The sequence below is a fragment of the Eucalyptus grandis genome, chromosome 3 (assembly GCF_016545825.1).
Source record: "Eucalyptus grandis isolate ANBG69807.140 chromosome 3, ASM1654582v1, whole genome shotgun sequence".
In the NCBI taxonomy this organism is placed as follows: Eukaryota; Viridiplantae; Streptophyta; class Magnoliopsida; order Myrtales; family Myrtaceae; genus Eucalyptus; species Eucalyptus grandis.
Genome location: NC_052614.1, coordinates 48,325,124 through 48,335,918, shown reverse-complemented (window position 1 = coordinate 48,335,918; position 10,795 = coordinate 48,325,124). Strand labels below are relative to the sequence as shown.

Below are 10,795 nucleotides of genomic sequence, written 5' to 3'. Positions count from 1 at the left end.
GAAACCAAAAGTGTTCAGCATATAGGAACAAAGTCTCACTCAGCCACTATAAATTCAGCAGATAACACTGATGCTGGAAGAGAAAGAACTATGAAGAGAAAGAGCGATGGAGCAGCAAAAAGAAGCAAAGAACACGTGGAAAAAACAAAACAGGAAAGTAAATTAATGAGCTGATGATCAACGGTGAAGAGCTCGTGATGAAGGCAAACATGGATTGTTATCAATGATTAAGAAAGCCTGAAATAAAGAAGATGTGGATCGCCAAGTCGTGTAGATTCAACTGACACGTGCGCCATTATTCGGTTTAGAGTGGTGAAACAAATTAAGAAACAGTTAGTTGTATTCAGTTTGTTGTTCTATTCTAATATAAGTAGTCTTTTCTTCTTCGATGAAGAAGGAAGCGAAGATAGAAGCAAAATAGAGAGATAGAGCTTAGAGAGCAATCATCAATGGATGCTCTGCATTGTATAGCTGATACGTGCTGTGATAGAGAGACAGAAAACAGGGGGATGTAAAACAGAGGATTTGTATTCATAAGCTGTCACATATACAGAAACTTTGTATTACAATCATATGAAAATAGAGTGATTCAAAGTATTTCCTTGCTGATTCCTCTGTATCTTGATTCATTTCTTCATCTTCATCTTTCATCTTCTCAACCAAATCCCTAATCAAGGACGAGAAAACGACACCTACTCGCGCAAGAACCGCCTGACGATGTTCAAACTCTGCCCAACGACCTGCCTGTTCCAAAACGCCCTGCCACCTGACGCAGCTGCCTCCTCCTCCTCGGCCGCATCGCCAGCTGACCACTTCCGTCGCGTCCAGCTTACGGAGTTCCCACCCGCGCCCTCTCAGCCGCTGGGATCTTCTCAATCTGCCGCTTCGCCAGCTGGCACGCATTCTTCTTTATTTCCCACACCGCCTCCCTTGTAGGCACCCTGCCGCACTGGATCGTCGTCCCGCTTCCTCGCATCCCCCCACCGCCACGGGCTGTCCGGGCAGACCCCCCCCGGCGGCGGGTACTTTGAAATAACGGTCGAACTCGGCCACGCCCGGCCTTCCTCAGCCCGGTCCAACCCTCCGGATCAGTCCGGCGGAGGTCGTAGTATCCGGCGAGTTCATCAAACGCGCCCATGTCGAGCATTTTGTCCACCCGCTTCGACTGGTACTCCGCCAGGACGGGCCGCGACACGTCGACCTGGCCAGAAAGCAACAGTCGTACCTCAGCTTTGCCTCGCTGGCGAGCCAAGCCGGCCGAACGGTCTGCCTCCGGGTCGAAACCGATCCGCCAGGAGAGCGTGGATGAAGGAGTTGGAACCGCCGACGAGGAGGGGAAGCTTCCTGCGGGGAGGCGACGCCGGAGATGGCTGCGTCGCCGTGGAAGCGGAACTGCGACGGGCTCATCTCGCCATCGTTCGGGTCGAAGGAGCTGGAGGAGGTGGTGGCGGACGCCGCGGCGGTCGGCCAGGGGGATCTTGTTAGTGGTGTGATGTCAAGGCCTCCGGTAGAGTTGTATCTTGTCAGAGTTGATGACCTCGGAAGTGAAGTGGGAGGCGACGTCGATGGAGAGGTGGATTGCCACACCCGGTGGCCCCCACGACAGTGACCACCTTGACGCGGGGACAGAGGCGGCGGCGGGCGGCTGCAAAGGAGGAGGCCATATTGGGGAACACCGGGCGGGGCTGGGGTGGGCGGAGTTGCTCGGGGGTGGTGGTGGTGGCGGCGGCGATAGGAGCGAGAGAAAAAGAGACGGCAATGTTCGCTTTTTCTAAAGCTGGAGAAGCGAGAGACGTCGCAGAGGAAAATCTTCATGGCTCATGCAAAGTGAAAGCGACAGCGCAAATCAGAGGAAGTGTTTGATTGGAGAATTTTCATACGTGTAGGTGTCCACCACCACGCGGCGGTACACGCGGGGGCCCACTCGATTCTTTTGCCTTCTTCCCCCTTTGCTAGGGTTTAAAATTTTGAATCCCAAATTCTCTCCGCGATCGTTACGGGCTCCGCCGTGCATCAAGCGGCGCCTAACCCCGCCGTCCCGACGAACCACACTACTGCCGCCCCTGCACTGGCGCTCGCCCGCTTCTCTCTCTTCGTGCTCGTTGCTACGTTTGTTCCGGCGTTCGTGATGTGGCCGTTCCCGCCTGAGCCGACGAAGGAGGTGTCCGCTCCGGTGCTTACTCTCTCCTCACCGCGCTCGTTGCTGCTCTGCGTTTGTGGAGCGGCCGTTCCCCCGCTTTCGTCGACGAAGCATGCGCCCCTGCTTGGGCGCTCACTCGCTTCTCTCTGCGCGCTCTTTTACTGTTTTCTAAAGATTTCTAAAAATTCTCTGATTAGTTATTTTGTCTACTCTATTTTGCTGCAGACGCTGTCCTCCTTGGATCATACGTCCGTGGTGTCCTTGAACCTGTTCGTGGCGCTCCTCCTTGCTTGCATTGTGATCGGTCATCTCTTGAAAGAGAACCGGTGGATGAATGAGTCCATTACTGCTCTGATGATCGTGAGTCCTCCGTCTCTTGCTCTGTTTCTTCCTGCAGAATTGAGCTTGGATGTGTACTAGTGGACTTATTGTAGCCCACTTATATTCTTTGCAGATTCGAGTTTAAGGATGTGTACATGTGCAAACATTTCTTTTGGTCTTGTGCCAGAGGCTGAAGGCTTTTGGTTTAATTCAAGCAGGTTGTTAGTAATTACTTTCAAATTTTTTGCAGGGATTATGTACCGGTATCGTTATTTTACTGACCACAGGAATGAAAAGCTCCCATCTCTTAGTGTTTAGTGAAGATCTCTTCTTCATATATCTTCTGCCACCTATCATATTCAATGCGGTCTAGTTCCCGGTTTTTGAAATTCTACCTGCACCATGTTTCTGACCTGATGCTGAAACTTTCTAAGATTGTTGATTGATTTTGTTTAGATTTGCAAATGCTTAGCCTATCAATCTAATGCAACACCAGTAAGCCTGACACTAATTAGAGATATGCTAATCCGGTTGTCTTTTCTATTTTAAAGTCCTGATGTAGACAGTGTCTAGTTGGTAAAAGTCTTTTGAAAATATTCTATCCTCTATAACTATTTCGTCTTATTCCTTCCATGGATTTTACTCTTTGTCATTCTTGGCTTCTGTCAGCTTCTTTTCATGATTATCTTCATGCTCTTGCATCTGAAAGCCAAAATAATATCTCGCCAATTGCCTGCATTGTGGTTCCTGGCTTTGCATGTTTGGTCCTTGATTTCCTTGATTGGAAGTGGAAGTGGAAGTACTATGGCTAGTATTTTAATTTTTGTTTTCTGTTTGCTTGGAAACATGTGAATGAAAATGAAAATTCTCTAACGGGATGAAAAATGGGAGTATATACTTGTATTCCATCAAAGCTGTAAAATAGAATATTTCTTTTTCCTTCCAAATATCTGTGCTTTTGTTAGAATGAATAAATACTGGATACACCAAAATGTCATTTTCAGCTTTGAACTCTTTTTTCATTCATAACATGCTTTCCATCGTCTTTTTGTTGTAAAATAATTTCCAATGTCTTTCCAAACGTGTTTTGAAGCTGCCGCATTCTGAAATGTAAATGAAAACAGCATATACAAATTTTCTGAACCAATTACATCTTGCCCTGGAGAATTTTGTGCAACTAGTTGACACATTAATCGAAAGTTCATCCCTAGCGTGTCATTGATTGAGTATTGTAAGTGTGCATTGTCCATGATGCGATATTAACATTCTCTTATTGGATTCCTTTTGATATAGTTTGTTGAAGAAGAAAAGGACCAGGATATATGTTATGATGATGAAGAAGATAGTGCTGGAATGGATGAAACAATCATGAGTGATGTTGACTCTTGCATCTGCTGGATAAGGTACTAGTATCAGAGCATTCGCTGTGATAGGCCTGAAAATCAACATTGCTGAAACTTTGTGAAACCTATAACATCAGGGCAGATTTCCTTTTTACTGGAAGCTATGTTGTTCGCTGTGCTTTATTTTCAAAACTGAGCAGATCTTTTAAGACTATTGAGCACTTGAGTGACTTTTTCACTGGATAAGATGAAGTCATGTTTTATATTTTCGTTTATGGGAATTTCCTGGTTTGTTTCCTGGATGGTTAACTGGAGGATGCAGTATTAATTTTCTGGCAGTCAGTTGAGATCCACCTAAAATTTATTTTAAAGTCTAGTGTGCTGACTCACTGGGTATTATAGCCTAATCCTGCTATTTGTATGATCAGCCAGGGCACATTGTAGAAGGAAATGAGGAGGAAATCAAAGAAAATAGACAAAGATGTGAAGGATAACTCAGCAAACCTTGTTGTGAGGCACACTTCAATGAGGTAAGTATATATGGTGAAATTTTTTAGGCATTAGGTCTGGCTTTCGCCCACTAGCTATGTAGTCTTGGATAGTGCATGGCAGCACTTTTGATTATCAACATAAGCATGAAGGTTGAGTAATATGAATCACATTGAAGACATTCTGGCTTGCGGATATCTTGAAGTTCGATCTACCTTTGTTGTGTTCTATGATGCTCAGGCCCATTTTGATAGTTTGGGGCTTGGGTTCCTTGTTTGAGAACCTCTGACTATACTCAAGTGTTTAGTCTCTGTACTTGTGACAAATTTCATAGACAACGATGATGAATAAGCTTTGAAAGATGCCAGCTATCTGCGAAATGAACTCATCTCTCTCTATGTTCTCCTTTAAAATCCCATTTAATGGCGTCTCTGATGGAATGGCTAATTCAAGTAAGTTTCTGGCTTGAGGTCTTTTGAATTTAGCAGCTCAGAATTTGGTCTTGTTTCAACTTACAAAAATGAGCTATTCGAAATTTGCTTCAAATTTTTGCTGATGAATACATGCGATTTAGCTTGAGTAATTGTGTTGCTGTCAACTGTTTTTTTCGAGGGGATAATGGACTAGTATAGTGTTTACTAATTGTTGTGTTTGGTGCTTTTTCACATATGTTTATCAGTGAGTCATCCGTAGTTTATCAAAAATGAAAAGTGAGTTAAGTTTTTTAAAGAAGTTTTTCCATAGTCATCACTTATCATTGTTTATTGCTCTTTCTTGTTAGCCTCAGTAATGAGAGTTTCTTTCCACCTGGTGCAGGATGAAAGTGAAGAGAATGCGAATGATGCTGAGTTGGTAAAGCGCCTGAACAAGCAGAGATGGCGAGCAATTGCTGCTGTTCATAGAGGAGGGAAGACCATTGCTTCTAGAAATTCTTACAAGGACAAAGGTGGAAGGTCATCTCACAATTCCAAAATTCAAAAACAATTAAGCTCCTGGTAGTGCACATGGAAGAATTCAGCAGCATGTAGGGGCTGGAGGAAGGTGTGAGTTTAAGACTTCGATTATAGCATATTTTGCTAGGGAAGATAAAGGAGATTTTTGTGTATTGGAAGTATAGATAGGTGGCTATTTTGCTGCAGAATGTGTAATAGTCAGTTACCGTAATGATGTTTATGTAATAGTCAGTTACCGTATCAAAAGAAAAGCCACACATATGCAATTTCGTACAGAAAGAGGAACCCCTTCTAGTATGTTGGTCATTACTTGTCATATGGAGATTGTGTGACGTTTAATTTGTTATTTGCTGCTATTTCCTTGATGTAGTCCATCTTCCAAAGGTTTCAATCTTTTTGAAGAGTTGTGCTAACTGTTAAGGATATGTGAGCTTTGTGGAGAAAAAAAACTTTGGCATGGACTGATATCCTGTATTTTTCTATTGCAGTCTGAGGAACGAATGAGGAAAGAGATGGAAAGATTTGATCGTGAAAGAAGGAAGGAAGAAGAAAGGTTGATGTGAACAGCAGAGAGAGGAGGAGAGATTGCTACGTGAGCAAAGGCGAGAATCAAAGCGACGGGAGAAGTATTTACAGAAAGAATCCATTAAGGTAAGTATTTGAGCTTGATATTGCTTTTTCACTAGTTAGTTTCTTTTGCTTTATTTGATTGGTTAAGCAGCATCTCTTCTTTTCTCTTTTCTTTACCAACTTCTCTGGTTTTTTGTTTGGAAGGCGGAGAAAAAGAGACAAAAGAAGAGCTTTGCTGAGAAAAAGAAGCAGAGAGATGAAAAGCTGCAGTGGAGAAGGCCACTGCTCGCAGAATTGCCAAGGAATCCATGGAGCTTATGGAGGATGAACAGCTGAGCTGATGGAATTGACCGCTGCAAGCAAGGGGTTGCCTTCAATTGTTAATCTGAAACGTTTAGAAGTGAGGATCTGGTTTATATTTCATTGCACTTGAATTTGCTTCATGCTGTCATTTTGTAGTGAAGGAGCTGATTTTGACATCTTGAAATTATAGTCAATAGATGCATAGATATGTATCTCTTGTTACTGTTTCTTGTTTCTGTAGTTACACGGAAAAAAAAGAAGAGTTTCTGGTTTGTTGTATGGTGCTATTCTGGTAATTGAGTATACATGCGTATGTACATAAGCAGGCGCATGCCTCCATGTGTATGCGTGCACGCTTTCATTTCATTTCCAGACCGCGCGAAAAGCCTTATATTACCTTGGCATACAACTCTACAAAAGAGCGAAATACAGGATCTTCCGACAATGCCTCGTCAGTAGGCAGTTTCAGCAGCCCCTCTTATTCCCATTCAACAATTACCTTTGACTAAAGCCAAACTAGGGCGCTCCTTTTTCCCAGATGTGTTGAACCAGATAGTGCTTGCTTTTCATTTTGGTTTGACAATTCATTATCCCTTTTACATGTTAATCTCCACAGTTCACTTGCAGAATAATTAGTTTTCAAATCAGAAGCAATGTCCAAATTACCAGAGCCATTGTGTCAATGAGAGGCGCACGCGTCCCATACGACATCACGAGAGGTCGAAACCTCGCCTCTGACTTGATTTCCCGTTAAGCAGACGAAACAATGCAGCCATCTACAAGCAGAGAGGAGAGAAAGATGAAGAAATGGCGAGACTGGATCTTCAACCAAAGTTAGGACCCCAGCGTGCGATGAGGAGGCTCCTCTTGCTCGAAGACTGGCTTTTAACCCAGATGAATCCTAGTGCGCTCCTTCTTCCCCAGATGTACTCCCCAGATGTGTTGAACTGGATAGTGTATGCTTTTCATTTTAATTTGGAAGTTCGTTATTCTTTTTCATGTTAATCTCCTTAATTCACTCACAGAATTATTTGTTTTCAAATCAGAAGCGATGTCCAAATTACCAGAGCCATCGTGTCAATTAAGAGGTGCGCGTCCCATACTTCTTCACGAGAGGTCGAAACCACGTCTCTGACTTGATTCCCCGTTGAAGCAGACGAAACAATACAGCCATCCACAAGCTGAGAGGAGAATTCGAAAAAGATGGAGAAATGGCTAGAGTGGTTCTTCAACCAAAGTTAAAACACTAACGTGCGTTGAAGAACAAATCCACCAATGAAAGATTCCAAGTGGTGAAAATGTTCGCTCAATGACGGAAAAGATGCATCACAAGTCCCAGATTCTTAATAATCATCTCTTACACATGGGAAGAAATCTTGATTTAGCTAAACATTTTTCTTAGGTTGGAGAAATTTGCTCGAATGATTGAAGTTGGGCAAGAATCGCATAAATGCATATTACCAAGCGTCATACGCATAATGCAACTCACTCAAAGCAGCGTGTTTAACTACTAACCAACTGGAAAAGGTAGTATCACGCAACAACAGATGTGTTGAAAATGGGCATAGATTTGTCTTGTGACTTTCAAAGAGTTTGCTGGCTTGTTCCATCCAAGCACCGGCAATGCTTTGACTATTATTGTCGATGAACATATATGGTGCGGGCAGCACTAAGCGCTAAAATATATGCTGGGTACAAAGGGAAATCAGAGAACAGCATTCACTTCATTTTCTTGCGCACTTCATAGAAGTAGCTCAAGATTCACCACAGCTGCAGCCACTGCCACTCCAACAGCACCTTGTGCCAATACGGCACCATTCGCTACTGTCTTGCTGCCTGAAGAACTTGGCGTGAACCCCAGTTCAGAGAGCTTCTTATGCGAGATTGCATAATCTCTGAAAAATGCATCCTCATCCTGCCACATGCTTGACAACATTAGGGAAAGAAGAGCATATAGCAAAAGAAAACGAGGAAAAAAAGCACAGTATCAAATTGTCCGTTTGTCTCTTTTCAAGGTCGTGCCAACCACCATGAGAGAGTTGCGGGAACAACAACCAATTCAAATATCAAATCAGGTGTTCCCAGTAGCACAAAAATGATGCTCTAGCCTAGAGGTTTCAGGGAACCACATAATATATCCATCCCAACACATGTATGTATCTACCCAACATTTGATGTGCGATCTCATTATGAATATTTCCTGGTCTCTACATAGAAGAGAGTGATGGAACAGAGTGAATGCTTACTTTTAAGCATCACAAGCCTACACAGCATAAATTCCATGAAAAACACTTTCCATCTCTTTTCATTCTCGGCAAAACCAAGGACAGTAGCATCAAAGGGTTATAGACCGGGTGCATAAGGAAACGAAATAGTGGTGTGGTGGGGTAGTTTCATCAAAAACAAATTTACAAAAAGAAAACATGTAACTGCAATTCGATTTTATAGATTTATCAATGGAGTCACCAGACCACACGAAAAGCTTATTTACGTTCGCATACAACTCAACATTAGGGCGAAATGCAGGATCTTCCAGCAATGCCTTGTCAGTTGGCAGTTTCAGCAGCCCTCTGCGTCCCTTTTCAACAACTCGCTGTGTCAAAAATGATCAATTAGCATCTGGCTCTATAATGCTCCAACCGAAACTTAGAAAATGCATCCAGTGAAAAGATGAAACCTTACACAAAATAGGAATTATCAAACTTAAGGGGTTCCTGAGTCCAAGGACCATCAAATCCATATCTTTCCGGGTGTTTCCTTCCCTAGACACAAGAATAAAAAAATAACAAGTGTGGTTCCGCATCCCCAGCTGACCGTGAATGTAAATCCAAGCAGAAATAGAAATTACCAGTGTATGAGCCCCTGATAAGGCCACTATGTCCTTGTCCGAGAGACCCATCCTGTAAAAGATGTCCCTTAGACGTGGAGGACCTACATCCAGCAATGACAAGTTTAGAAAAAAAATTGAATGCCCTTTAAGCAAAATGTACGTGTATTACACCAATAAGAGAATTATAACGCATGAAAGATCTCCTATGGATTTAGAGCTATGATAAGTTATGGATAGGCAGTGGATTGTTAAACGTGAATATCACAAATCGATAAGCTTAACCAAGCTGCGGTTGAAGGCCTCCTTTCATTTGAGCCTCCTTTCGATCAGCTACAGTGAGTTGCAGATGTAAAATATCATGTGAAATATCAAACTGGGTTTGCATGAGAAGTAATATTGTTTTTAATATAATCAAACATCCCCTGAAAACGTGGTCATAATGAGTCTCATACACATATAGTCTCTCTCACCTAATGGCTCAGTTTTCTTATATACATGTTGTCTCTCTCCACATCACAGCTTAAACTTTTAGGTTGGGTATTCTAGCACTGTTTCATATGACAGATCAAGAGTTCAAATCCCAGCACTTCTCTCTCAAGTCATTCTTCGTAGTGAGTTCACAACAGCTGACTCATATGAAATAGGCACTGTGCCCATTTTGCTTGTGCAGTTCTTAATCTGGAAACTTACTGACATTTAGATGGGATGTACAACATCCGAATGTCAGTTAGCTCCGATACCTCTTTTTCCACTGCGCTTCTTATCTCATTCAAATCATTCCTCTGGAAACTTACTAATTGATATTCAGATGAGATGGACATACATTTCAATACTAACAGGCCACAACCATAAGAAAACAATAAATAGTTATTTAACTTTTCGCCTGGAGCAACAAGAAGCATGGTAGGCCATAATATTTAGAGGGAGGGATGGAGAGAAATAAAGGAGGCCAAACAACAAAGGGAAAGTTGACACAACAAAATACCTTCATTAGCATCTGGAAGTCTTCCTTCGTTTGGAGAAACTCTTGAATCCTGCAGATAGAAAACTTAATGAATAAGGCACTCGTAAGAATTATCTTGCTCACATACAGCTAAAACAGAGTACCTTTCTTCCGGGAACAAAGTCGATTGTGGGACCTCCTTCATGCTAGCTGAAACAGGCATTTCTGCTCATAATGATCAATACTCACAATTGATAGACCATTTTTAATAGTAACCACTAAAATTGATCAGCTAAAAATATAACATTATTCAACCGCTAAACAACCAAGAAAAATACCAGTTGAACTAGACAGAGGAGATTTCCTATAAGCAACCGAGAACTAAATTCCCAGAGGACTAAATAAGATAGATAAAGATTTGCTCCTAAAGCATCTGAAAATAGAGAAACGGCACAAAAAGGTTCATTTTCCTGAATTCCACTTGACACGTTCTGAGCTCACATAGTACATGGTTAACCAGCAACACTAAGCAACCTAGAAAAAGTTCCAGTTTCTCCATCTTCGACATGTCTCTAAAACTGACAAGCTAGTTTCTGTCCTAACAGTGCATGAGATGTTTAGCCAGAGTTTGTGGTAGTTAAGGCAAGCCAGCCCTAAAATCTAGGCCCCCACCTTGAATTCACCATATGAAGTTTGAAGTAACATTGCCAGTAGAGTTGTACCTAACCTGTGTTTCAAAATCCATAACTACTATATGGGAACAAAACCACCAAATTAAATAAATAAATAAAAATTGCCCACTTATTACCTCTGTCATTTCCTAAATCCTGACTTTGTTGCAAATTAGAAGATATATGGATGAAATCATCTTAAAGCTGAAGTATGGGACATATATTTCATTTG

General features: G+C 42.3%; 2 long non-coding RNA genes and 2 pseudogenes across 4 annotated transcripts; 1 reads left to right on the top strand and 3 right to left on the bottom strand.

The window, feature by feature from the left end:
- Nucleotides 1–531: 531 nt before the first annotated feature.
- On the bottom strand, nt 532–1,664 carry LOC104439815 (annotated as a pseudogene).
- Nucleotides 1,665–2,125: 461 nt separating this feature from the next.
- LOC120291331 lies at nt 2,126–6,458 on the top strand. 3 transcript variants are annotated; one of them, XR_005549330.1, is made up of 8 exons: nt 2,126–2,173; nt 2,366–2,500; nt 2,595–2,679; nt 3,755–3,864; nt 4,233–4,334; nt 5,110–5,334; nt 5,735–5,897; nt 6,021–6,458. It is a non-coding gene; the product is annotated as an uncharacterized LOC120291331 (long non-coding RNA). The 3 variants fall into 3 exon arrangements; XR_005549331.1 differs by lacking the exon at nt 2,595–2,679; XR_005549329.1 differs by lacking the exons at nt 2,595–2,679; nt 3,755–3,864; nt 4,233–4,334; ... (1 more) ...; nt 5,735–5,897; nt 6,021–6,458 and adding an exon at nt 2,712–2,957.
- Nucleotides 6,459–7,669: 1,211 nt separating this feature from the next.
- LOC120291352 lies at nt 7,670–8,685 on the bottom strand (annotated as a pseudogene).
- On the bottom strand, nt 8,686–9,052 carry LOC120291353. Its single transcript, XR_005549353.1, has 3 exons — nt 8,968–9,052; nt 8,802–8,881; nt 8,686–8,712 (listed from the first exon to the last, which is right to left on the bottom strand). It is a non-coding gene; the product is annotated as an uncharacterized LOC120291353 (long non-coding RNA).
- Nucleotides 9,053–10,795: the final 1,743 nt, after the last annotated feature.